Below are 26,646 nucleotides of genomic sequence, written 5' to 3'. Positions count from 1 at the left end.
TGGTAACTTGTGATTTCAACAAGATTCAACTGCAAGAGAGGTTTACTGCACTGGGTTGGCAGTGCATCCTTAACATTGACCACCCATGCTATGAACACCTGCTTTGAAGATTTTATTGTAATTTGGAGGTCTCTTTCCAGTATGGGGAGTACTCAATCACCAGCATGGTGAAGGGGGTGAACATTCGTTTGACCTCTTGCCAATATTTTAGATATGTCATCAATTGGGCATCAATTCTATAGCCCCCCACGGAGTTAGCCCGTGGGCCCATCCTTAAGTTCGGAGATGCAAAACCACATTTACGAGACAATTAGTGGTAGCAAGGTGCGTCCTGATTCCGAGACGACATTCAACCCAGAGGCTTGTGTATTTGCTCGCTTGGTTCAGTTTAATTTGCTCCCTAGAGGAGGTCATAGGAACCAAGTGGGCTTTATGGCAGCCTATATAGTCTTCTGCATCTACAAAGCCTTGGAGGGAGGTGCCGAGCATTTATGCTTGCTCTACATTATACTTAAGACTATAGAGCATCATGCCACACATCCTGAAGACGAAGGTTTCCCATATGGTAGGACCTTCACCAGGGTTTTTGAGTTCTTTAGGGTGGATTTGAGTGGTGAGGAGGGAAAGACTCCAGCGGACAAATTTAGCAGGGAAAACCTACGTAGGATGGGTCTCCAAGCTCTTATGGATGTACCTCAAAGGGCAGGAGCTCAAGGAGGCAGGAACAGGGGAGATGTCCACAGGGAGCATGTCCATATGGAGGAGGAGGAAAATAATGAGGAGGATGAGGATTATGTTCCTCAATTCGAGGAGGACTTTCTGGACGAGGATATCCTCGAGGAGGAGCCTCTTGATTCGAGAGATTCTGATCCTGACTTTACTGGGATGCAGATGCATAGCATAGAACCCCACCACCTGAGAGTGGTGCTTCTGACTTTGAGAGCATGATGACCAGTATGAGGGCCTTGAAAGATGGGCAAGATCAGCATTTGAGAAGACTAGACGAGAGTGTTACTAGAGAGGAAAATATCTTAGAAAGGCAGGCTACATTAGAGAATTCCTTCCTAAAATTGAGCAAGGATTTAGACACAACAGCCAATACTATTTTAATGGACTTTACCTGACTCCGGAGGGATGTGCAACTAGTGAATGCCAGGTTTGATTACTATGATCACCGGCTCAAAGTTAAATCGAGGCCTAGGAGGGATGGAGTAGTAGAGCTAGATGATGATGAGGGTCTCTGAGGACTTAGCTTGCCTATCCTAATCAGCTTTTTACTTGTCTCCATGTTGTTTATGTGTTTATAGTGGACTATTTTTTTTTTGTACTTTTCTCTGTAATTTCAACTTGCTATTGTGGTGTTATGATGTTGTTGGTGACTTTTAGTTAGTTTTGTCTACTTATTGTAATTCGGTTGTAACAACGTTAGTTAGCCTTTGTTGATTATGCTTATTCATATATGTATGTTGTCTATCAGGTGCTTCTATTTGAAAATTTTGAAAAATCTTGTTTTAGCTTTGTTATGCTGTCGAAATTTTGTTAAATCCGTACTCGATGGGTTATGCAATCAAATAGCTAGTCTTTTATTTAGTCCAAGCAAACTTTCTCTAATGCATGCCATAAAATGTAATAATTAAATGCAACCATTTTTTTTTTGGCTTTTAATTCTTTAAAGTTTTTACATTTACCCAACCCCATTTCCTATTATAGATTCTATGGAGTCTATATGGTATGCTGTGAGTGGATAGAGCATCACGCTCTGATACCACCATTGTCACACCCCGTTCACATAGAACCGGCCCGGTGACCGAGTTAACTCTGGTTAACCCAAACCTGCCAGGATCATCTGATACAGTACCCCACCATAGCATACCCACATCTAAGATAAGTATTCAAAAGTTCAGCGGAAGACTTAAATTACCTGTAAATATCCGCAATATACTTGATACCCAAATTATAGTATATAGCTAAGTATATGTGGGCTCGCAGGCATGATATTTACACAAAAAGAATAACAGTTTACGTATCAAGTACACAAAAGGGGAGGTCATCAAAAGAATCAAAAATAAAATCCTAAACGGTATCATTACTGCGGTCCCGTAGCACAGCCCTTGCACATGCAATCAGCACCGTGCTCATACTCCTCGGGGACCCACCAATCCTCAATGGGAAACTCAATAGTGGGGCCTGACTCATGATCTTCAGGCGGGTGACCTGCAAAATCATCTAAAGTAGGTGTGCACATGGGATGAGCTCACTAGCTCAGTAAGTGAAAAGAAAGACCGCACAAATAGCCACATCCATATGCACTATATGCTATGCAATTCATTTTGAATCTTATCTACCTAAACAACATTACTAAGTCTTAGGTTATGTGCTACTCACAACCACAGTGCACTTATGCCCCGGGTACGAGTCACGAACTCCATCCCGCGATACACCCATAGGGTTGTCAGAGAAGGCCCACCATGAGTACTCAGAAAAGTAAAGCATGCCGACTACTGACTCTCAACATAAAAGTAAATGACAGAAATGTAAAGGTGCTGACCCTAGCAAATTGGCCCTCTTGAATATACCACTGAGGTTGCCGACTGTCTTAATGACCAGCCGGGGGTATGTCTAACCGCCACAGTGACCCGACAACCACGACCACTGCTTCCCCCCAAGTGATAACCCAACACCTCAACCCCTTTTGGGAAGGGTCGTAGCACAGGGAATGATAATCCAAAATCGCATGCTCCTATATGACAAAGTACAATTGCATAATGCCACCGCGTCCCATACCACGGGCCACCAATGCACTCGTTTCCAAGTTGATTACGATGTCTAGTCTAATAATGCATCATGCATAATAATCTAACCGTTCATCACATAAGCACATCAATCATTTAGCATTGATAATGTAAAGCACAACACACATATCATAAATCATTTGTTTAGAATGCACAAGCAATACATGCAAATGGCATACGAGGATGACTAATCTACACATAATTTGCATGATGACATGGCTAGTCTAGATACAATTTAATTATACAAAAGCAAGCCTAAAAATAAATTCAAATGTCCTCTCCCCACTTACTTATTGGGTACAAAAGCTCACGTTCGGTACGGGTGAGATCCGGTGTGAGAATGTAAATTCTAGTGAAACCTATCATAAGCGGATGAGGTTAGAATTTCACCACCTTGGGGTAAAAAATAATAATGTTTGATGTTTAAATCATGTTTAAAATCATTAAAAAAGGTTGCCCGCCCGTTTTGGATCCATTCGGGCTCAAAAATTCAACTAGGGGGCCAACAGGTGGGCCAGATAGCCCACCTGTCTTCGCCTACCGGTCCCTCAGGCAGGCCAAATAGCCCACCAGTTCAACCAGTGGACCCCCCTCAGGTGGGCGGGTTTGCCCGTTGGTCTTCGCCTGCCTGTGGGGACTAAGGTGATGCCCCAACAGGCGGGCAGCTTCGTCCACCAGTCTTCGCCCACCTGTGGGGGCGAAAATCGGTTTTCACCTTTGAAACGTTCCTCAACCTTGGAAAATCAAATGGGGCTATTCCAATCACCTTTTATACACATCTAAGGTCTTATATGATGATTCTAACCTAGATCTAAGTTAGATTTAATGATTGAAAAGCAATCTTAGCTTCTTTGCTCAAGAACTCTTCCAAAACCCCAAAATCACCTTTTAACTCAAGAAATCACTAATGCTTCTCAAATCTTGTAAATACTTATTTAAACCTTCAAAATCAACACATAGACCATCTATTAAACCTTATATTCATCATCTCAAGTGGGATTAACAAGATCTCAAGGAACTATACCCAAATCAAGGGTTTCACTTGGGGTTTGGTGAAAGTTTGAGAAATATAGCATTCGCTCACCTCAAATCGTAGGTCTCGTGTTGGGGATCACTTTTCCGGTGCCGGAATGAGAAGATCAAATCTCGACGTCGCTTAAAATCATTTCTTCCTCTTTTTCTTTTCTTTTCTTCTTCTTCGTTCTCTTTTCTTCCTTTCTTTTCTCTCTCTTCTTTACTCTTCTCACCAACTCTTTAATGCATTAAATGAGAAAAAGGAAAAGACACAATAAGTACTATTTATACTAGAGAATATCCAGTAGCCATATGGGTGGGTCACACAGGTGGGCGGGTTCGCTCGCCTATGACCGCCCACCTGTTGGTCAAAACTTAGCCAAACAATTGAGATTTCAATGGAATTCGACTCTCCGCATGTATCTCACTCGGTACAAGATATATAATACGTATACACTTTAGGATACGGCTACATACCAGCATTACCCATACATGGCCTTATGATACGTGCATGTACATGGCTTGGATACACCCGTCTCCTCTGGCACTAACTCGGACTTGTCTGGCCAACCTGTGTTCAAAGTCACCTTTGCCATCATGGTCCATAGGGAACCCGCCTTAACCCTCTCTGGTTCGGGTCCTGCATGGTTAAACCGGGTCAACCGTGTAAGTAAACCAGGATTTAAAAGTAGGGTATCATAGGGATGACCACCTTAAAGGCAACATTGTGCCACTCGACCTATTGCTGACCTATCACTACCTCCTAAACTTGATTGGGAAGCAGTGCCTAAAACCACTATACCGGGAGCTCCTCCTGCTCCACCCATATTGTATGCCCATGATGTTACCTCAATCATGGGAAACATGTTACAAGGGTTGATGCAAGGGTTGCAATAGCAACAACTGGACTTTATAATGGGTCTAAATGCACCGATCAATACGGTGCTTCAAACTGGAGAGGGACAGGCTGCTCCACCACAGGCACATCCAGCACCTAATGTTGTCCCTACAACTGTTCCCCAAGTACAATAAGTCCCTACACCCATAGTTTAGCCCACAACCCATCTAGAAGGCTCTAATGTGGAATCTGCCCCACAGCCTAACATGTTAGTGCCACAGAGGCATATGATACCTCAAAGTCAAGTCATAATGCCTATGGCCATAAATAATGTGAAAGTGATGGAGAAGTTTCAAAAGTTTAGGCCACCTTACTTTGGTGGGATTGCACAGACCCTTTAGCACCCAAAAAATGGGTTGAGAGAGTAGAGAAGGCATTTGAGGTGATAACCCTCACAGAAGAGAAGAAATTGATGTGTGCCAATTTCCAACTGTAGAATGAGGCAAATGCGTGGTGGAAGTCCATTAAGCCCACCCTAGTGGCCTTACAACCCAATTTCACATGGGAACACTTTAAGGTGGCGTTCTACAATACTACTTCCCGGATAGTGTGAAGGAGAGGAAGGAGACGAAATTCATGGATCTGAAGCAGGGATCCAAGTCTGTATTGGAATACAAAAAAATTTTGATAAGTTGTTCTTCTTCTCACCTGAGCACCTGAAGGGGGATCATGCAAAGGTCAAGAGGTTTGAGAAGGGGTTGAGACACACCATTGGGGCTATGTTAGTTGCTCAATACCTCCGTAACTATGCCCAAGTTGTTCAAGTTGCCAAATCCATTGAAGATAATCAAAGAGAGAACTACCAAGCCCTATCAGGAAGAAGGGCAACAGCACCCAATAGATTTGGTAGGGGAACCTACTCTAGTGCATCTTCTGGTCAGTTTAGAAGGCCGGCGGCAAAGCAAGCTCCAACCCCCACCTAGACCCACCGCAGCTCAGACACAAATGGCTCCCTACAGGTGTCATTTTTTACAACAAATGGGGCACCTTGCTAGTGATTTCCCACAAATGAGACCACGTGACCCATATGTAGCACCAGCTAGACCAATGCAGCCATTATTAGCTAACCGTCTAGCTGGGCACCACAGGGAGCTCGGCCACAAGGGAGGGTGTTTGCACTGGCTACTGAGGATGCAGAGGCATCACCTAGAGTTGTCATAGGTACTTTGCTGATATCAATGATCCCTACATACATTTTATTTGATACTGGTGCCTCACACTCTTTTGTATCTCTAACTTTTGCTGCTAAGATGAGTATTAAGCCAAAGAGTTTGACACATAAGTTAGTTGTTAGCACACACACTAGGAGTGAAATAGAACTGAAGAAAATATATGAGCCATGTCCTATTCAAGTCTGTGGACGAGACATGATTACCCACTTAATCAGACTGGACATACAAGACTTTGATGTCATGTTAGGCATAAATTAGTTATTTGCCTATCGAGCATATGTGTTGTGTGCTGAGAAAAAGGTTATATTCAAACCTCAAGATGGAAGTGAAATTGGTTACAGATGAAGGAAGGATAAAGAAGTATAGGAAGCTGATTATATCCGAACCCGTTGTATATACAACCAAAATAATGAGTCTTTAGAGGAAATAGAGATAGTGAAGGAGTTTCCAAATGCATTTCCCAAAGATTTGGTTGGACGATCCTCAGACCGAGGAACATAGATCATTATTGACTTGATCCCTGGAGCAGCATCTATGTCTAAGCTCCATATAAGATGGTAGAAGCGTAGAACACGCTGTATTGGGAAGCAAAGAATAGGAAAATTTTGAGATCAGTTGGAATGTCAGTAGTAGGGAAGTTGTTAACTGGTCAACAACCACAGTTGGTAGATAGCCCAACACCTAAATATAGAGATGGACATGTTACCTAAAGTAGGGATATTACATGATGTCTTCACCATGTCCAAGTTGAACATGTACGATCTCCAGAGGTATGTGAGTCGATATTGAGCATCACATATCTTTGAACTGATACTCTATGGGAATGTGTGAGTACCTGATGACATTCCCAATCATATAACAACAGTTCAATTTTGATGACGAAATTCATGTACGGTGAGGGGATGTTATACCTGTGCCCAAAAACCCAGGCTAATGTCAACTTTTTAGATATAAGTAATACAACCCGGGTGACAACAACTAATAAATTGTGGATTTTTCGAGCTTTAATAGTAAAATGTACCAAGGGGTGGGGTCCACACACTGAAAACACATTGGGAATGCCCCATCTAACTTAAACATCCATTTCCACACAAAAGGACCAATTTGGCTTTCACCGGTGAACACCTCCAGTAAGTGCATAAGACAAAATCAGGTTATTTGACCGTGGGGTCCGGGAACTCACAACCGTGCACCTCAAACCACTCCCAATAATTGAGACAATATTGGGGAATAGATTAATGTACCTGAACACCTAAAGTGGGCTCGTTAGTGCCAAATGACGAATTAACCCGATAATGAGTGAAAATCCATTTTCTCCCAAATAGCCCTTAGTTAACTTAAGTGACTATAAATAGAGACTCTTGCCCATTTTTTTCATTCCTACCAAACTAAAAGCAATAAAAGGGAGAAAGAGAAAGAAGAAGAAGAAGAAGAAGAAGGGGAACACCTACCCATTTAAGGTAAGCTATTTTCTCTACTCCTCTCCACACACACACGTCTCTCTCTCCCTTCCTCCCCACTCTCTAAACTTAAAAATTGGGAGTGGAATTTGGTGTGGAAAACCTACCCTAGCAAGATCATGGGTTCATTTCAAGTTTATGAATCTCCTTTAAGAAACCCCCATTTAAAAACCCCAACATGGGCAACACAAAACCTAGAGATGGAGAAATTGGAGAAATTACCCAAATTTTCTAAAACCCACCTTTCCACTTGTCAAGACTACAAATTGGGAGAGGAGTTTAATGTAGGAGACCTATCCTAGCAAGATCGATGGATCAATTTGAGTCTATGAACCCTCCTTTACAAAATTCCCACTTAAAATCCCCGATTTAGGTAACTAAACTGTAAAAATGGTGGGTTTTACCCAAATCCTCTACCTCCCACCATTCAAACCCAAAATTGGGTTGCGAAAATGAAATTAAATACATGTATGGTGGTCTGGTATGACTACATAAGCCATTGGTGGTCACCAAACCCTCAACCAAAATTTCCTAATTTAGCTTAATTGCGACTTGAATTTTAGAGAAACTTGGGTGCATTGTATAAACCTATCTTAACTAATCCTTTAATTACACTTAATCTAAGCTAATTGAGGTGGGTGAACATCCCCCACATATAAATTAGCCCTATAGTCATAAAACCCCAATTTGATAATGATTTAAAAAAAAAAAAANCCTCGGCATGCCCCAAACTTGAGCCACCAGTGCCTTTATTCTTGGCGGCCTTCTCTTCGGCCCTCTTTGCCGCCAGCTTGGCCACCTTTCGTTTCCTGGCCTCTGCCGAAGCAGCGGCGAGCCTCTGAGGATCCAGCTGAACGTTCATGTTTGCAGCACCATAATTATGTTAGTGAGAGGAAACAACCAAAAAAAAAAAAAAAAAAAAGGAAACAAATTTTTTTTACAAGGGACGTGGCTTAGGCCTTACCCCCACTCAGGTCCCACTTCTATAGAAAATCCTCCTCCTGGGGTAGACGGATGTCCACGGCCTCGCCGCGTAGACACATCTCGACCGTCTGCCTCTCATCTATGTAGAGGGAGGGGGCGCGGTTTAGCTTTCTGGGGGGGGTTGTTCAGCCCAGCCAACCCTGGAAGGATTATTTAGCGTATTCACAAAGAAAAACCTCTCCTTCCACCCTTTCACCGATGTGGCATAAACTTAAAGAATACCATTGCCCTATAAGGCTTTTTCTTGTCTCGGCGAGTGAAGTAGTACCACAAGGTGTTGTGCCGCTTTAGAATGAAGTAATGGCGGAAGGGACGAAGGGTTGCGACTCGCCCCAGTCTGGCTAGGTAGACGGCAGAGCCGAGCAGGATGTGCCAAAATTTGGGCATTAGTTGCCCAAGGGAGATGCCCTAGTGATTCAGGACTTCACACACAAAAAGGGCCACGGGGATCCTCAGCCCGCGAAAGGACACCTCATACATGGCGACCTCATCCTAGTTGGAGTCTGCAGACTTATTACGGTTGGGGATCCGCGTGACCACTTTATCTGGGATCCTGTACCACTCCCGAAAAACCTCCAGGAATTCTGCGGGTAAGACCCCGTAGGCAACACTGGCGACCTGGCTTGGGCCGAAGGATGAGGCTGAACCCTCTCCATCGCCACCCTCGACATTATCTTCATCACCAGCGGTGCCACCCCCATCTCTATCATCAGAAGTGTCCCCGCCATCCTCTTCCTCGTGAGCAACCTTCATCCTACCGTCGGCTCGAAGGGTGGTGGGCTCGACCCCCTTAGAGTTCGCTTCAGTACTTGAGTCTGTGTCAAAATCCGAGCCACTGCTAGAGGACCCGAATTTTCCAGAAGAAGTGTCCTCAATGGACGACGGAGTAAAGGGGGAATTGGTTGTGCCCCCTATGGTGGGTCAGGTCTAACCACTGCTAGAGGGATAAGCTGGTCTAAGGGGACAACACTGACAGATAGCCCCGGCTAAAAAGCGTTCCCTTGACCAAGAGGGTTCCTAGTGGCTACATGGTAAGAATGGGTACGAGCCATAAATCTAAGATAACAAAAACAAGACTTACTGATCGAAGAACCAAAAAGCAAGATCATGGAGCAACGGAGCCACGAGCCGAGAGCACGACTCTCTAATCGCCGAGTTGAAGCAACTGGATGAATGATTGAACTCCTTACAAGTGAAAATGATGTAAAGGCTGGAAGCTCCCCTATTTATAGCACGCCAAAGATTGGATCAATGGCTCAGATCGAATCAAACAGATGGGTAGGATCAGGAAGCGGTTACTCTTCTCGAGGCCTAACCATCGCATCAAACACGTCACGGATCTCGAGGGGTTTCGCGCCCCAAGAAGTTAATGTATGGTTGAAGCCATAAATGCAGGCTCGCTCTCTGATTTTTGACTTCACCAAATTAAGCTCCAATGATCTGACCCGGCTCATCTGAGCTGGGGGTCCTATGATGTGCCAACAAATGTCACAAGCTCAGGCAATGATGCACCAGCCTTGCTGAGCCCCCGCCTTGGTCACGAGGGGCGAGCCGTCACCTCGTCCCTGTCTAGCTGAGCCCTTGCCTCATCCCACTCTTGCATAGCACTAGCCTCGGCCACGAGGGGCCGAGCCTTCACCTCTTCCCAGGCTAGCTGAGCCCTTGCCTCGGCCACCAGAAGATAGGCCACCATTGTGATCGAGTCCTCTACCAACCCATAATAGGTATCCATTCTGGAGGACCACCAAAGTGGGAAATCCACATCATGCTAGCTAGGAAACCTGGTCATTCAGGACTCTGGAAGAATAACCACTGAGGTAGTGGGCGCCGAGATAAGTGGAACACCCATTCTCAGCTTTCCAAGAATGCCACAAAGGCACCACGTTAAGAGCCCTGACGCCTTCCACACCTGAAGAGCGGGGAATATTCCAAATATTCCATCCAATATTCCAAATATTCCCCACACTCCCCCAGGAGTCTAGGTGCTCGAGGAAACAAGGAGGGTAAGGGAGGTGATCCTTATAAATACCATAGGTAAGCCTCTGGAAAAGGGGGACAAAAAAAAAAATAGATTACACAAAGAGAAAGATACTGACTGCTATGGGATTCTGACTTTCTCATTGGAGGGTTATCGCATTGGATACTCCCGGTGCCCTTCGCTGACCTATTTTCTTTGCAGGAACTGGTAGCTACTTTTAGGACGGGGAACCCGTCAGAATTTACCGCATCAGGTAGGAAGATAGTTGGTGGTAAGCACTTTAAACAACTTTATGCCAAGGGATGTGCCCTTTGAACCAAACAACTTTATGCCAAAGAAATCCCAAACAAAGGAGGAGATAAAGGAGCCAGAAGGAGAGGGGGCCCAAATCATTTTATCACCATGGGCAAGAGCGATAGGGGGAACAGGGGGGAGGGAATACCAAATGTCAACAAGAGGATAGGAGATAGGGGAGACCACGAGCCATTAAAGATGATGGAGGTAACTAAGGAATCTCTAGCAAGGCCAAGGAGTAAAAAGATCTAGCTTCCATAACAGAGAGGACACCCAAAGGATTCCAACTGTTGATCCAAAGGGAGGTGGAGAGACCATCCGAGATGAAAGAATGGAAGGGTTTGAGGGCTAGGGTGTGCAAAGAAATGATGCTATGTCAGACACTAAAAGCATAAGATCGGAGGGGAACAGACCAATGAGAGTCATTTCGGAGGAGATAAGAGTAGACCCAAAAGACCCAAATAAAGTTGTGCTTAGAGACCAGCTTCTAGATGAGCTTGAGGGTATCAAAAAAATTAATATCTTGGATTTTGCGAAGACCAAGGCCGCCTTCCTTTTTGGGGCGATAGATGGAAGACTAACTAATAGGGTGGAGTCGTTTAGTGGAGTCAACCCCTTTATAGAGGAAGGTACACAAGGGATTCTACAGCCTTGATGGTGGCAAGGGGAAGCTTGAAAACACCTGACCAAAGATGCAGCAGGACTGGAGTACAAATCTGATGAGTTCAAGACGACTCGTATAAGAGAAGAGCATACCTTTCTGGAGTTAGAGCCTCTTGCAGATGAGATCAAGCATCGGAAAACAATGGTGAGGTTGAGCTTGGAGAAAATGAAGGGGAGGCCCAAGTATGTGACTGGGAGGGAGCCCAGGGAAAATCCTGGAGATTAGAGGGAGGCTTTGAGAGTGTTCGAGACTTCCGAGAGAAAGAGATGGGATTGAGGAGATTGATGTGAAGGCCAGAGAGGGATTCAAAAAGGCAGAGGATAGGATAGATTGAATGGGGAGAGGATCAACTTTTGAGAAGATCATCAAATCATCAGCAAAAGCAAAATGGGTGAGATTAAGGGCTTTGCATTTAGGGAGAGGGAAAGTGAGATGAAGATCAGTGGAGGATTGAATAGATCTGAAGAGGACTTCAAGGGATAGGGAGAAAGGAAGGGGGAGAGAGGGCAGCCTTGACGAATGCTTACAGAGGAGGGAAAGAACCCTGCAAGGGAATTATTGACAAAGACAGAGAAATGAGGGGAAGAAATACAGGAGATGACCCAATTGATGAAGTTATGAAGGAAGGATATGGCATTGAGGACTTTCGAGATGAAATCCCAACGAACGGAGTTGAAAGATTTGTGGATATCAATTTTGAGAAGGGCAGCAGGGGAATGGGATTTCCTATCAAAACCTATAGCAATTTTTTTACAGAGGCTGATATCGTCAGCAATGCTTAACCTGTAATCAAGGTAGATTGATTGGGATTGACAAGGGAATCCACAACTTATGGATCCTGTTGGTCAGGATCTTGGCAATGAACTTGTAAAGAAGGTTACAAAGGAAAATTTGGTTTGAAATCAGCTATGGATGAGGCACCTTCCTTCTTAGGACTGAGACAGAGGAATGTATGATTTTATAGTTGTCACGGTATCATGAAGATCCAAGTTGGTGGAGGGGTGGCTAATCGATTTAGCTATGAATCGCCCGTTATGGCGTTGCCATGGCGATCAAATCGCCTGTGCCATTTTTTTTTTTCCCTAATTTTTAAAGTTATTTAGTGCGCTACTTTTTATTTCCCCTATTTTCTAAAGTTATTTAGCATGCTACAAACCTATAATATATACCCTATAGCATATAAAACTAATATTAAGAAACATCAAATCATCAAAAATAAAACATAGCCATATGATGTCATCAAAAATCAACACGAATTATTGATGAGAAAATGAGAAATATAAACTCCCACTGTCCTACAAGTTTTAAAACAGAGTATGTTAACCAATAACCAGCCACAAGCATAAGCATTGCAGAAAAAATGAGAAATATAAACTCCTACTGTCCTACAAGTTCTAAAACAGAGTATGTTAACCAATAACCAGCCACAAGCATAAGCATAAGCAGAAAAATTTAGAAATATAAACTCCTACTGTCCTACAAGTTCTAAAACGGAGTATGTTAACCAATAACCAGTCACAAGCATAAGCATTGTAGAGAAGAAAACAAAGTTTATTAGTTATTTAATTAAAAATAAAGGACTAATTCTATAGATGCTATTATGAGACAGAAGCAGCAGAGAAGAAGGAGAAAGAGCAGTAGAAATAGAGAAGAAAGAGCAGCAGAAAGAGAAACAGAAGTAGAAAAAGAGGAAGAAGGAGAAGGAGGAGGAGGAGGAGGAGGAGGAGAAGCAAAATCAACGGTTCACAGTAGCAGACGGAGAGAAGAGATGAAGAAGAAGGAGAAAGAGAAACAGAGAAGAAGAAGAAGACGAAGGAGGAGGAGGAGAAGGAGAAAGAGAAGCAGAGAAGAAGAAGAAGACGACAAAGACGGAGAACGGAAACTGACGTCGCAGAGAAGGAGAAGGAGAGAAGAACTGAAGAAGAAGAAGGAGAAAGAGAAAGCAGAGAAGAAGAAGATGAAGAAGAAGAAGAAGAAGAAAAAGACATTGCAGAGAAGAAGGAGAGAAGAACTGAAGAAGAAGGAGAAAGAGAAGCAGAGAAGAAGAAGGAGTAGGAGAAGAAGACGGAGAAGATGGTGAACTTACCTTGCTCTTGTTGCCGGAGAAGTATCACGCAACAAAGAAGGATTGAGGCCTCGAGGGTTCAGTCGAGGGCTTTTGTTCCTTTGAGGATTTCCAGTTGAGAAATTGATAGAATGAGAGGTCAACTAGCCGAGGGTTTTGTTCCTTTTTATTTTTCACCTGTCAATAAAAATCTAATAAAGAGTATTGTTATTAAGTAGAAAAAAAGAAAAAAACCAAATACCAAAAATCGATCACCTAGTGTATCAGGCGTGAAATGGCATCTACGGCGCCGCCATGGCGATGCCTATCCTACTCTGGCGGTTGCCATTTGTGACCCACGCTAATCGTACTACTGACCTGTATTGGATTTACCGTTGGGATGCCAAAACGCCACCTAGGTGTCGGCGACGCCTTGACAACTATGTATGATTTATCCCTTGAATTTTAGAGGGGTTGAAAAAGAAGCTACTAATAGCAGAGATGAGATTAGACTTAAAGATGTCCGAATAATGGGAGAAGAATGCCATACTGAAACTGTTAGGGCCACAATCTTTGCTAGCTTTGTGGGATAAGATGGCTGCTGATATTTCCTCATCAAAGGGAATAGCCTAGAGGAATGGGATAAGATGGGGGGAATAAATTTGTTGATGAGACTCAAAGGGTTGGGCGGGCCCACAAGGAGGGAGGAGGTGGAAGAGGTCGGAGAACTAACTAGAAGCTTCAGATTTGATACTTTCCAGGGAAAGAAGGGTGGATCCGTCTCTGGCTAGAAGACGGAGAACGGAGTTGTGGTTGGTTCTAGCTTTGAGAGAGCGGTGGAAGTAGGTAGTGTTTGGAATCACCAAGCTCAAGCCACTTAATCCTGGATTTCTGGTTAAGAAAGCTTTCCTTTTAAGCAAGGAGGGAGGATCTCAAGGGAAGGTGCTTGCTCAATAGAAACAAGGGAGGGGCTATGAAGGTCAGTCTGAAGATTAGCTTCAATGGAGGTAAGCTTATCTCTACAAGTCGAGACACATGAGGAGATATTGCCAAAGTGGAGTTCCATTGCTTGAGAATCAATTTAATGTTCTTAAGCTTTTTGGAAAGGGCATTGAGTAGGGAAGCGAAAAATTGAGCTGGGGAAGCCTAGGCTTCATTGACCAAGTAGAGAAAGTTTTGATGGTGGGCCCACATGTCAAATAATTTGAAAGGCTTAGGACCAAAAGAGATGTATGGCTGGATGAGGAGCAATATGGGTCTATGGTTAAAGATGCCAGGGAGCCAAAAAGTGGAATGGGAGGAGGGGAAGGATGAGAGCCAAGTGTTATGGAAAAAATCCAATCAACCTTGCAAGCAATTTTGTTGGAACCACTGCGGTTGTTATGCCAGGAAAATTTGGTCCCAGAGCATCTGAGGTCGTGCATGCTAATAGTCTCAATACAATCATTAAAAGCTTCTACAACATTTGGATCAATAGAAAAGCCACCCTGCTTCTCGTGAGCAGCTCTGACTACATTGAATCACCTCCCATGCCCTGGGGAGAAGAGCCAACTTGAGGGGTAATAGAGAGAAGATTAGCCCAAAGGAGGGTTCTATCAGATGCCCGGTTTGAGGGATTCCAAAGAACCCATATGCGGCTATTGGGGGGGGAGAGAAGGGGTAATTTGAGATAATGTACCAGGAGGGTGCAATGGAGGTGGCAATTCGGGGGTCTATATCTTTAGGAACTCTGGTTTCAAGAAGGCAAATAAGATCAAGGCGAGAGGATTTAATAGAGGATCAGAGGTCATCTTGCTTGGCCAAGGAGTTAAGGCCTCAGATATTCCAAATTGCCCAAGAGATAATTGCAAAGCTGAGGAGAGCTGCAAGAGCTCCATGGAGCTAGATGATTGCATGGCCTGGAAGGAGGACTTCTTCTAATGGCAGATACGGTATTCTTGGATGGTAGGGGATTCGGTGCTAGAGGAGCCTTGGAAAGCAACTTCATTGCCCTGGGGAGAGGCCAAAGGCAGATTAGGGGAAGACACCGAGGAGTTTTTCTTCTTCTTCTTGAGGGGCTTCTTTGGCAGAGGATGAAAGAGGCTTACCGAGAGTGTCCAAAGGAGGGTCTTTTGTAAGGGAACAACAATCAGAGCTACATTATCACCTATGGGTATGTAAAGGGAAGCCTCACATCGTTGATCCATAATGGCATAAGCGGCAGGAATGCGAGAGGAAGCCTTGCATCGTTGATCCATGCTGGCTGAAGTCTCGCAGTGAAGATTCAAGATGGCAGAATCAGTGGGGATGTTAAGGGAAGCCTAGCATCGTTGATCCACAGTGGCAGAGACAGAATGGATGTGAGGGGAAGCCTCACATCACTGATCAGTGGCAGGGAGAGATGGTGGAGAGCTGCTATGGTGGACTGCAGTGGGCTGCTCAGAGTCAGGAAGATAGATGGCGGAGCCTGAGAGAAGGCTGGAGCCAAGGGGCTCATAGATGAGCAGGGCATAGGAGGGAGTCTCCGAAGTAGATTCCATAGTCTGCAGGGAACCAAAATGCGAAGGAGCCTCACAGGTGTCAATGATGGGCGAAGGAGCAGCTATGCTGGAAAGGGTAGTTGGGTTGATAGAAATCCGAGGGGGGGGAGGGGCGGGTTTAAAGGAACCTGAGGGAGGGGGCTGGTGGAGGTGTCGGATATCAGGGTGAGAAATATGGATAGGATGAGTGTTGGTGGGCTGAGAGATAAAGGAGTATGTGGGCCTAGAGAAGAGGAGGAATCGAGGATGATTTCGAGTGGTCTGGCCCAGGGCGTAGGGAGAGTGTAAGGAGATAGGTTGATGTTGGGCCAAAGAGGAGGTGGAGAGGATGGGCCTCAAGGTAGGGAGGGGTAAATTGGGAGGAAGGTTGGAGTAGAGGGTTGAAAAGCAGCAGAGGAGGTTGAAATAGGGTTTGTGAGTGAAGTGGAGAAAACATCCAATGAAGGAGAAGAAGAGGCGGCAGGGACAGATGGGGAGGGGTACAGGGGTTGATGGAGCTGGTTGAGCGGCGGATGGAGAGGATGACGAGACAGGCATGCCAGCCCTCAATTAATCTGCCCTCAAGCGAAGGGAGGCAGCAGGGGAGGGGTCTTCCATCCTAGTGTGGGTGGATCCCAATACCTCGAAAGGATTTCGACTAACAGAGAGAGAATGAAGGACCAACAGTCCAAAAGAAGAGTTATCGCCAGCAAGAGAAGCTCGAGAGGTGGTCATGGCCTGAATAATATGCCTAGAGACTGGTGGGAGTTCTTGATGGCCTCGGCTGAGGTTCCGAGAGGAGGATGCAACCCCTGGGAAGCAAAGGGGGGGTAAATGGAGGAACCAGGAGGGAGAGTTGCCTTAGGAGCAGTAACAAGGCCTCTTCTAGGGTAGCAGCAGAAGTGGGATCTATTCCAGAGACCATGGGGACATCCTTCTCATGATTTTGGGAGCTTTGTCGGTTTGGTGGCCAAGCATTTTGAATATAAAGCAGTGCAGGGGTAACTAGTCATAAGCAGACACGTTGGTGAAGGGCATGACTTTTGTCATCCAGAACAGTGACCATGAAAGGAGGGGTGGTCTCAGCAGATGCCTTGATGCAAATGCGGGCAAAAGAGAGCCTGTCTTTTTTTTTCTGGTTCTAGTGTCGGAACAGGGGAGTGCCTATGATGGAACTGATGATGCTTAAGCCTTGGGCACACCAGAAATACAGAGGGAGATTGGGGAGGGTTGGATGGTTTGGAGATCAATTTTGTGGAGCTTGGAGAATTGGTTCCATTGTCAAAGGAATATGGGCTTTTTCCCAACTTGCCACAAACCAGATTCAAGGACTTTGATTTTATCTTCCTCAAGGGAGAAATTGAAGAGAAAGATGCCAGTGTCAAAAAGTTAAGTGTCAAGGGAGCCTTTTGGTCGCTGTTGCTTGGAGAGGGATGATTTGATGATAGGGAAAGGGGGTCTGCTACCCAAGAAGTAGCCAACTAGGCAGTGCTTCCATTTGGCTATCTCAGTGGAGAGGAGGCCAGAAGGACAGTGACCGACTCTCTGGTTTCCAATGGCGAAAGGGGGGATGAAGTGAAGAGAGAAGCAGTCGCTGGAACAGTGGGTTGAGGAATGGAAGAGGGAGTTCCAAGGAAGGGGTTCAGAAGAGGGGGGGGGGATGGATTTCTGGTGGGAGAACCCACTGGCTGGTGGTCGGACATTTAGAGGCAATCAGACCTCAAGGGGCTTGGGGGGGGGTTTTATCCATTTGATTTAATGGTACCTCTTGGAGCTTTCCTTAGCCCTATTTTAGTTCTCTTGTACATGGGCTGCCCATCAATGGGTCCTGATCCTCCTATTGTATCACTCTTGGCATTAATACTAATGCTTGGATAAAAGTAAGTTTCTCTCTCTCCACTTGTATCTAAAAACTTTGATATGATGGGAATAGTTTAGTTATGATTTTGCTCCAAAAATCCCAACTTGATAATTATTTCTTAAATGCTATATGTGTGCATAATACATCAAATGTGTCAGCCCTTTGCCAATGAAGTAATGTTTTAACAATGACATGTTTTTGAGAGTTAACTGGTCTCAAAATGGGCAGGACTACTTTTCAAAATGGGGAGACTCTGGTGAGGTGGACCTTAAATATGAACTAGAGCATCTAATTATCTTGACAGCAAGTAGATGCCTTCTGGGTTGTGAAGTTCGTGATAAACTCTTTGATGATGTGTCTACACTCTTCCATGACCTTGACAATGGTATGCTCCCAATCAGTGTCATGTTCCCATACCTACCCATTCCAGCTCACCGCCGCCGTGATCGTGCCCGTAAGAAGCTTGCAGAGATTTTCACAAACATCATAGCTTCTAGGAAATGTGCTGGCAATTCAGAGAATGATATGCTGCAGAGCTTCATTGATTCTAAGTACAAAGACGGATGCCCAACAACAGACTGAGGTCACTGGGCTCCTCATTGCTGCCCTTTTTGCTGGACAGCACACCAGTTCCATCACTTCCACCTGGACTGGGGCTTATCTCTTTTGTCATGACAAATCCCTCTCCGCTGTGTTGGATGAACAGAAGAGACTGATGACGCAGCATGGGAACAAGATTGATCACGACATCCTGTCTGAGATGGATGTCCTGTATAGGTGCATCAAGGAAGCCCTGAGGCTGCATCCTCCTCTGATACTGCTGCTTCGTAGCTCTCATACTGACTTCAGTGTGATGACTCGAGAGGGGAAAGAATATGACATACCCAAGGGCCACATTGTTGCCACATCACCAGCTTTTTCCAATCATCTGCCACATATATACAAGGACCCAGACAGGTATTGTCACACCCCGTTCACCCTGAACCGGAGTGGTGACCGAGTTAACACCGGTTAACTCAAACCTGCCAGGATCATCAGATACTGTATTCCACCACAGCATACACACACTAACATCAATTCATCAGATCAGCGGAAGACTAAGTTTTACCTGTGATGATTCCCATATACTTGATACCCAAATGGTGATAAAATAATTATATACATTTGGGCCCGAAGGCATGATATATACACAAAAAGAATAAAGTTCAAATATCATGTATATACAGGAAATCATCAAAAACATCAGAGTACACAGCTCGGCTCGGTATCAAGGCTGGAGCTCAGCTCAGCATCAAGGGTTGTGCCCAGCTCGGCATCATATGGAAGAGCTCAGCTCGGCCTCGGTAGTGGAGCTCAGCACGGCCTCCAAGGTGGAGCTCAGCTCGGCCTCAGAACTGCTATCCCGCAGCACAGCTCTCACATGCGCAGTCTACGCCGTGCTCAAACTCCTCAGGGGTCCACCAGTCCTCTTCAGGAAACTCGACTGTGGGACCCACCCCATGCTCCTCAGATATTTGACCTGCAAAATCATCTAAAAAGGGGGTGTACACATGGAATGAGCTCACTAGCCCAGTAAGTAGAGAGGTGGACCACACACAACAATCCACACATCACAACACATCATATGCACTACATGCCATGCAATTCATTTTAATTCACATCCACCTAATCAACATTACTAAGTCTTTGGTTTAAGTGCTACTACAACCACCATGCGCGTATACTCCGGGTACGAGCCGCGAACTCCCTCCCGCGATACGCCCATAGGGCTGTTGGAGAAGGCCCACCGTGAGTACTCGGGAAAGTAAAGACAATGCCGTCCACCGGCTCTCAACAGAAATGTAAATAAATGAAATGACAGTGCTGACTCCAGCAATTTAAAAGCAGTACGATTGGCCCTCTTGAATGTACCACCGGGGTTGCCGACTGTCCTACATGACTCGCCGGGCGTAATGCCTAACCGCCACAGTGTCCGACAACCGCGACCCCTGCTTCCCCCCAAATGGCAACCCAACACCTTAACCCCTGTTGGGAAGGGTCGTAGCACGGGATGGTGAGAATCCTAATACCGCATGCTCCTATATGACAATAGTACGACTGCATAGTGCCTCCGTGTCCCATTCCACGGGCCACCAATGCATTCGTTTCCAAGCCGACTACGGCATCTAGTCTATCAATGCATTATGCACCATGATGTCCACATTCAACATATAAACATCTCATTCAATTGGCATTTGAAAAGTAAACATAGCATATATGCACATCAATGAGTGGAATGACTAACCTATATAGCATATTCATGATGACATGACTAGATTAGATATAGTTATATGAATGCCAAACAAATGCCTTGAAACAAGGCCAACGTCCTCTCTCCACTTACCTGTAGCGTACAAGGATTCCCGTTCGGTACGGGTGAGATCCGGAGCGAATCGGGTAGGATTTGGTGAACCTAACATAATTGAGTGGGGTTAGTACTTCACCATTTTAGAATCAAAATTAATGAAATCCGATGTCAAAATCGTGTTTAGAACGTCAAAAGAAGGTCACACGTCCGATTTGGGTTCGATCGGACATAAGGATCACCTTCGGGGCCACACGGGTGGGTCAGACAGGTGGGCTGTCTACCCACCGGTCTTACCCACCGGTTGGGACCGGCGGGTAGGGGCCCGCCGGTAGTACCCGCCGGTTGGGCCAGGGACCCCCTTGCTAGGACCGGTGGGTAGGTGCCGGCCGGTTGTACCCGCCGGTGGTACCCGCCGGTTGGGCCCGAAGGCCCCCTGCCTTCTCAGGTGGGTACCCACAGGCGGGTAGGAGCCCACCGGTTGTACCCACCGGTCTTGGCGGAAAAGACACTGTTTCTTCCCCATTTTCTCCATTCTTTGGGGAATCAAATGGTGCTTTTCCCCACCCATTCTTCACACCTTCAAGGTCCTATAGGATGGTTCTAACCTAGATCTAGGTTAGATTCAACTGAGGGAAAACCATCTTACCTTCTTTGCTCAAGAACGACTTCAAACCCTCCAAATCACTTCAAACCCACAATGTTCTTTCCACCTTGTCAATATCTCTACAAATCCTTCAAGATCAACACATAGATCATTTATTACACCTTAGATTCATCATTTCAAAGGAGATTTACAAGATCTCAAGAAACCATACTCGAATCAAGGGTTTTAAAGCTTTGGTATGGTGAATGTTCACAAAACCCAACTTTCTTACCTCCAACTGTAGATCTAGAGTTGAAGATCACTCCCCCGGCACTGGAATGGGAAGATCGAGCTTCAGCGCCGCTGAAATCCCTCTTTCTCACTCTTCCTTCTCTTCCTTTCTTCTTCCCTTTCTTTTCTCTCTCCTCTTTACTTTTCTCACCAACGTACGGGGGTAATAAATGGAAAGAAGAGAAAATCATAAAGCTTTATATATAATTCCTAATAAGTGAATAGTGCACTTGGGTGGGTCACTCAGGTGGGTGCACCCACCTGTCTTACCCACCTGAGAGCCAAGACTTGGGATTTTGGCTGGGTTTGGACCTTGGCGCGAACCCTACCCCAAGCATACGATGTAGCATACGTATATACCTTAAAATATGGATATAATACCTGTTTTATCCGTACATAGCCTTATGGTAGGTGCACGTACACGGTTTGGGCACTCCCGTCTCTTCTGGCACTGGCTCGGACTTGTCAGGCCAGTCGGTGTTTAAGGTCACCCGTGCCATCATAGCCCATAAGGAACCTGCTCTGATTTCCTCTGGCTCGGTTCCTACATGGTTAAACCAGTTCAACCGCTTAATCAGACCGGGTTTAAAAAAAGTAGGGTATTACATGACACCTCACACTTGAATCTTGAAAAGTATAAAAAATTATCGGAAGATCATGAGCACGGTCGAGGGTAACTACCTATGCGAGACCAATTGGAGGACAACAAGCAGTCAAGCCACGAAAATAGCCTAGGCCTAAGTCTGGTGGGCTATTTTCGGTGACCAATCAGGTTGCTGGTTGGGTTCTGATGCTCGTGGGTCCCACCACCCACATTGTGGATAGACCTTGATGATCCCAGATAATCCTCCACATCTTCTTCATGACGTGAGCACTTTACGTACCTAAGTAGTCGGGTCCTCGTGCTCCGGAATTCAGATTAACTTGTTCGAACCAAATAGGGTACAACCAAATAGACCCGAAGGTCTATTTTACCATATAAGTGGAAATGAGGATTTATTTCCTCATTTCTCACTCATGCTCAATGTAGGAGAGGAGAGAAAGAGAAAGAGGAGAGGAAGGAAGAAGAAGAAGAGGAAGAAGGGGGGAAGGGCTTGCCTTGGTGCCAACTTCCGCTTAGTTGTCAGAATCTCTACCGGAGGTAAGTATAATCTCTTCTACTACTCTCTCTCTTCATTTTGACCTAGGTTAAGCTAGGTTTGGATGGAATCTTGGTGCTCAAACCATGTTGATCTTGGGGAATGCGTATTTCATGTCCCCGGTGCCATTGCCAAGCTCAAATCGAGTCCAGTGAGCGCTGGCAATAAGATTGGCCAAATGACCAACTAGGGTTTCAATCATTCGATCGACGTATCTCCCAAATGACTTGGTGGAATCGGGATTTTATTAGCTTAGAATGATGCAAGGAACTTCCCCTACAAGCTCCATGGAATAAATTCAAGCAATCAGGCCCGAGCTGGAAACCTAATTCGTGTGGACAGTTATTGTATTGCCATCGAAAACAAGCCACCGGAAGCACTGGAGCTGTTTCTGGTGATTGCCCGAGCCTTAGGAGCTCTCTACCAGTTCCACCAGAAATAGGACTGATATTTCCAGTGGATATTCCTTATTTTCGGTGGGTGTTTCCGGTGACATTACTGTCACTAGGGGACTTTGTCTGTACTCTTTGGGGGTGGCTCATGTGGGCCTTTCCTGATGTTCCTGACATGTATAGACGTTCCATTGCATTTGTCTCTATAACAGTGATGCACACAAGCCTCGAGGTCAGAATTGAGTTGATCGATCAGTGGCCGTACTTAAACCCTAACACACACGAGTATAAACAAGGTGAGGGATGGATTGCTTTTATTTTGAGAATGTTTATTATTTAGAATTGCTCACATGTGTAGAATTACATGTTTAATTATATTGTTCACATGTCACATTTTATGATATGATATGAATTGTTATGGAGATGTATGGTGGGATCCAATGTGGCCGAGGTGGTACCGGTACCGTGATCGCCACATGTTTGTGGTATGTATGAGACGGAATTCAGTGTGGCCAAGGTGGTACTGGTACCATGATTTTCGTATGTCTGTTGCAATCATGCATTGATTATGTGCATTAGAGTTAGTTGTAGTCGTGGATTATACTTTGTGGCCGATGTGTTACCGGTAACGTGTGCTCTAGGACTATATTTGGAAATGGATACTCTTCGTGGCTGACGATTGGTATCGATGTTGCATAATCCATACTCAACTGTTATATGCATGTTAGATTAGGTAAATGGTCACGGGTTACACTTTGTGGCCGATGTGTTACCGGTATCGTGTAATTCATACTAACTGTATCACTATGAAGGCATGTAGAATATTTGTGGTTAGGTATCACTCCCTATGCTACGAACCCTTGCCAACAGGGGTTAAGGTGTTGGATAACCCATTGTGGTATGTTCGATGTGCCTTTCCGGAATGTCACACCCACAGTACGATGTGATTGTTGCTCGAGGCGGGAACTTGTCAGGCATAGCCGATGATTGGTACTGGTGCTATGACATTCAGGAAGGGGTTATCAAGGGTTTGTTGGGTGATCCATGGTTGCATACGGGGACCGGCAGGATTCTATTCATGACTAGGGTTTGTATCCCTGCATAGTCGATGGCGGTTCCAAGACAAGGGATTCAGCCTAATGTGCCATAGTAGCATTTACTAAACTTAGTTGTATTATTAGGTGGATAATAAAATAAATGAATTGCATCATTAGCATCATGGACTATGTGTTTAATTTCTGTAATCATGCATCATAATTACTTATATGAATGCTATGCTTGGATGTGTATGAACCCCACCCCTCACTGAGCGAGATGGAAAGCTCACCCCATATATACACCCCTTTTTAGATGATGATGCAGGTACGGTCGTGTCTATGGCCAGTGACACTCTTTCCTACGGACCCGAGTATGGAGTGAGCGATTGATGGATGCCAGAAGCGGAGGAGCATGGTCAGGACTGTGGTTGTGATTGCTATGCTTACGTGGCACCATGAAGTGTTCAATGTATTTTTGTTATTTTGATACAGGTCTGTGGATAGTATATTTTGAAATTTGATATGTATAAGTCTTGAATATTTGTGAATAGAATAACTCGGTTATGGATATTATTTTATCATTAGACATTTTCCCATTTTATTGATGATTCCGCTATTATACTCTGATTCCGCTGTTTTTGGTTGGTTTATGATGTGAGATTGTGAAATGTTAAGGTACTATGATCAGAGATCTTGGTAGATTCGTAAGACAGGTATGTGTCTTACTCACACCACCAGTATTCCTAATAGTAAGTTGGGTCTACTGGAAGTGGGGTGTGACATTGGGTTTCAAACCATTTTACGGTCCTCTTTTACAATATGAATTTACCAAATAGAATTTTATGGGTTACGGAACCATGGGTGCTCAACATAAAAATGTCACTTCTTCGCAACTATTATTTGAGTTCAAATCTATGGTTTTTATTGCCCTCCAAGTCTCAAGTACTGCATTCAGGTTAAGATCTATACCAAATAGACCTAAATTTGAGTACCTAGGTTTGGCTATGCCAGGTCAGCTTGATTAGTTAGGATTTGATCTCTTGTCTGAGTCTAATACAGGATTTCACCTCTATGATTTTATTTATGGTGAGATCTCTATATGGTTTTATTTATAAAGAGAGCCGACTTTTAGGAGGCAAAAGTTGACCAATTTCGATCCTTAAGTTAGCCCATAAAAATCATGTTGCTAGTGGCCACACCAAACATTACTGCTACGCTCCATGGAATTGGAAAAGAGGAGCAGGAGAAGGTTGCGGGATTAGGAGGAGAGGAAGAATCCATATATTTATGGGTGTGGTCTTGAGCGACAGGGGGACTGAAAGTTGTTGCACCTTACTGTTATTGATTGTGACCAGGATTACTCAATGCAAAAAAGCGCTCATTTTTTCAGATACCTGCTTGTGTGAGTTGCTAATGACCTTCATGGTAGGTATATATCACTAATCTAATGGAAAATTCCTCCTTTCTAAAAACAATTTTGGAAATTCCTGCTTGTTTAGTTTCCTCAAAGTTGTACAACAACAGAATGTATTATGCTCAAAGATTTCAATTGCACCTTTGAGATGCTGCTCTCTCTAAATATGGAATTTCCTAGTGGGAATGCTAAATACTTTGTCCACCTGCTGAATTGTTTCAAAATGGTTGTGAAAGAAATTTTTTTAGTTGACTCCTATTAGTTTGATAGATGGAATTGTTTTCTTGAATAATAATGTATTTTCCTTATTTAGAGACATTGTGGCAAACTAGGTTTGTTGATGATTCTCATAGGCCTTGGAATATTTTTTATTCACCCCCAGACCCTGTTGATGATTGTCATAAGCCTTGCAACAAAGCTTCTTCTCCAAGATCTGCAACTTCAATTTTTTATCCTTTGATAGCATGTGATTAGAGCATAGCCAGAAAGCATAGGAAATCCTCAAGTTCTAGATCTTTAAGGATATGGGCAACATATGGGCATATCTCGGTCCAAAGAAACATCTAAAATGAAAATTTATCCTTGACAATGAGCTTTGCTTCACTAGTTGGATGGTTACCCTTCTTTTTTCTTTCATTTATTTGTTTCTCTTGTTTGGGGTCACAAATATATTTTTTGTTTTGATGTTGGATTAGTTCTGGTGTCATGATTAGTAGGTCTTTTGAATACTTTAGTGCAAATTCAGTGCAAGCTAATATATTTATGTCTTATGATGTCTCACACAGGGCAGACTTTCTCTGGAGGCATTGGCATTCACAAGACCCCAATGGGTAGAAGGGCTTTTCAGATTTATGGATGTCGTGTTTTTGCCTTTTTTTGAACTCTTTAAAGTATATATTTGTTTAAAACTATGAAATTAGAGCTCTGACTCTAGGTCGAAGAACTTCTTTCTATTTCATAGTTTAAGAATGGAATGTTTGAGTGGGATGTACATTTTTAATGGTTTCTTACAACTAGTAATGTAATATTCTCAAACTTCTGGACATTATGGACACACTTCATGCTCTCCATTTTGAAAGTTCTACTAGTTATTTTTTGTACAATAGCTGAGAATTTTGGGATCCCTGTGATCTTGGTAGCAACCAAGCTTATGCATGGTGTTCCAATTGGTAATCCTATCAAATACGGGACCAATTACTTGCTCATGACTAGAATTGGCCTTTTTATGCTCTAAAGAGAGGTTGGCAAGTTGGGAATCCAAGTCTCTATTGTAGTATAAATATGTATATATATATATATATATATTAATCTCAATTTGTTTCAATCAGGGTGTCTTAGATTTAAATTAGTTTGTTTCTTGTTTGGTGTGCATTAGGATTTTTGGTTAAATTCGAATATTTTTTTGTGGAATAATTAGAATAATTTTTTACTTATCCAAATAATTAATATTGGTGGGCCCCACATCTTACTGTAAAAAAATAAAAAATAAAGGTCACACTAGTAGGTGTTGATGGGGGGACGTTATTGATAAATATTTGAAGGCCTATGGAAGTAATGGTGTTCTTGTAATTATATTGTAATTTAACAACTTTCCCATCAATCACAAATTTTGATATCCAAACATACCATGGGGTGAGAAAGTTCAACTTTTCAAGCCAATCAAACAAGCATGGGGCGGAAAGTTACACTTTTCTACAACTTTTTCATTCTTATCATTCACCCCACCAATATGTGGGATCCATGTGTCATACAATCGCACCCCAAATTCCCCTCTAAACAAACAG

General features: G+C 44.0%; 1 pseudogene; it reads left to right on the top strand.

The window, feature by feature from the left end:
- Positions 1 to 17,851: 17,851 nt before the first annotated feature.
- LOC122067697 lies at positions 17,852 to 26,250 on the top strand (annotated as a pseudogene).
- The last annotated feature ends 396 nt before the right edge of the window (positions 26,251 to 26,646 follow it).

This window comes from Macadamia integrifolia, unplaced genomic scaffold, assembly GCF_013358625.1.
Source record: "Macadamia integrifolia cultivar HAES 741 unplaced genomic scaffold, SCU_Mint_v3 scaffold3063, whole genome shotgun sequence".
Taxonomy (NCBI): domain Eukaryota; kingdom Viridiplantae; phylum Streptophyta; class Magnoliopsida; order Proteales; family Proteaceae; genus Macadamia; species Macadamia integrifolia.
The sequence above is the reverse complement of the archived record's forward strand: the minus strand, read 5'-3'. Positions and strand labels throughout refer to the sequence as shown.